Source organism: Malus domestica, chromosome 17, assembly GCF_042453785.1.
Source record: "Malus domestica chromosome 17, GDT2T_hap1".
Lineage (NCBI taxonomy): Eukaryota > Viridiplantae > Streptophyta > Magnoliopsida > Rosales > Rosaceae > Malus > Malus domestica.
Genome location: NC_091677.1, coordinates 20,513,101 through 20,515,527, shown reverse-complemented (window position 1 = coordinate 20,515,527; position 2,427 = coordinate 20,513,101). Strand labels below are relative to the sequence as shown.

At 37.2% G+C, this 2,427-nt stretch overlaps 1 long non-coding RNA gene across 1 annotated transcript; it reads left to right on the top strand.

Annotated features, from left to right (window-relative positions):
- The first annotated feature begins 284 nt into the window (after positions 1-284).
- On the top strand, positions 285-1,995 carry LOC114822785 (uncharacterized). Its single transcript, XR_003770984.2, has 2 exons — positions 285-553; positions 1,411-1,995. It is a non-coding gene; the product is annotated as an uncharacterized lncRNA (long non-coding RNA).
- The last annotated feature ends 432 nt before the right edge of the window (positions 1,996-2,427 follow it).

Below are 2,427 nucleotides of genomic sequence, written 5' to 3'. Positions count from 1 at the left end.
TGACAAAGTTTCTGTTTTGTTTTTAAATTCGTCTAAAATCAATCCCCCTTTATTTTGTTGAGTCATCTTAGTTAGAAATCAATTTAGTTTGTGTTTTTAAGTGTCTTGATTCAAGTTATAACCTATTTTGTCCAAATTGTGTTTTGTGTTCAAAACTGTCCAGATTGTGTTTTTAAGGCAGTTTGGAGTGTTTCTGGGCTGTTTTGAGTATTTTGGTTTGTTTTAGTGTTTTAGGGGGTGTTTGTTTGGGCTCACTATGTTTCATTGGACTGGACATTAGTGTAGTCCCATGTTTGGTAGGCAGAGGGACTAAGTTTAATGAGATTAGCCCTCACTCGCTCCGACTATTTCCTTCGCTCGGAGTTCTTAGCGAGGACGCCCAAATACCACTGGATTGCTAAGCCCGTCGTCGAGAAAGAATCGTCGTTCGTCCTCGTCTGCTCGCTCATCTTCCTGCTCTGGCATCCTCGTACTGCTCGCCCTCATCTCCTGCTCTGGCATCCTCGTACTGCTCGCCCTCATCTCCTGCTCGTCATCATCTACTCTTGGTCTGGTAAATTTCAAATCTTACGATTTATTTCTTCGATTTTGTTCTAAATCGTTAAATTATTACTGGGTTTTCATCGATTCGTTATTTTGGGTTTGAAAACTCTGAAAATTTGGAATTTTTACATCAAAGATTGTCAGTTTTGTAGATAATATTAGTTTTCTTGAATTTTGTGGTTTTGGGTGTTTTTGATTTGGGTTGAATTTCATAAATTAGTAGTGGCTAATTGGTCCGAGGCTAGTGGGTTATTAGCATCGTTCAAATTGTTTGTCTAATTTGCAATGACTCTGCAATACTTTGCAATGGCAGTAGCCTGGTGCACAGGGCTGCACATTTGTTCATATTAATATCAATAATTAGGTGTTATATGAGGAAAGTAAAATGATAATTATGGTGCAAATTTTGATTAGAAAATTAGTATTAAGGACAAAGAATTGTGTACCTCAGCATGTGGTGCTCTTGTCTATTCCTATCACGTCCACAATTTGATGTATATGCAAGGCTTTTGATTAGAAAACTAGTATTACAGACAAAGAATTGAGATGCAGATGCAGAGCTTTGGAGTTTGGGTGTTGTTTTTGGTAAATTATTAATAAATAAAATTTGAAAACTTGGAGCCAAATTCATTAATTGTTTATCTATGTATCTACTTTGCAATGACTCTGCAATGGCTGCCATGGCAGTAGCCTGGTGCATTGGGCTCAGTTGTTTGTTTTGGTCTGCTATACTTTCCCATTCATATCCATCCAATTCTATTTCAATTGCTTTTTACAATTGTTCATTTAATCTCACTTATGTAAATAAATGCAGAAAATTGTTGTTGTTTGATTCCTTGTGCTGAAATACTTCAGTTTTATTTGCAGTTCTTGGTTTTCTTGCATGATATTTGTCTGGGAAGATCAAAGTGTTTGATCACAGAGGCTATTCTGCAAAGCTCTGTATTGTATTTCTTCCATCACTATGTGCTGCTGTCGTGGGAATCTCTCGTGTGATGATTACTGAATCATTGGCAGGACGTCTTCGGCGGAGGTCTTATAGGAATTGTCACATCTTCAATTTGTTACTAGTAGTCCTTACCTCTCCTAAACCAGCTGGATGGGTGGGCACCTCAAGTGTATTTCCCCATGTTGGGTGCATAGAGGAATGTTGGCGTGTCCTCATCTTCGGCCACGAGGTTAAGCTCTCTTTGTATTTGATATGCGAAGAACAGATATTGAGAGTCCAGACTCGAGTGCACCAGTCCACTAGTTACTGGAAGAAGGGAGAAGCTCTTGAGTTGAGTTTGTATGCCGAATAGAAATCATATAGAATGTATATATACATTTTGTATACACAACGTTGTACTTCATTCGATGACTCCATATCATGTGTAGCTCCTAACATCATTATTTATTAAATGAAAATTTTATAATTTTATATAATAAAAAATGTATGATTTTTGTTCTCAATTGCTTTGTTGGTCATTTGGGTGATGAATGTGATGATTTTTCGTTATCCTGCTTTTTAGTCCGAGACTGCACCAAACGCTTCACTAAGTTAGTCCATATTAGTCTAATCTAAGCCAGTCCAGCTTAGTCCTTGAAGCTAGTCCAGTCCGAGATAGTCCGGTGCAACAAACGCACCCTTAGAGTTTAGTTTTGCATTCTTTGAGTCTAGTTTAGTGTTTTAAACTTTGTTTTTACGTTTTGAGTCAGTTTTCAAGTGATTGAGCAATCCCTCATAATCCCCGGCCTAGAACGATCCCTACTTACATACTTTGCTACAATTGATAAAAAGAAGGTTTAATTTGTGTGCTTATATAATCCGCATCAGTGATGAAATCTAAATCATCAATGGAAAAATATTACAAATCGTGTGAACACATTGATGACAATAAAGTG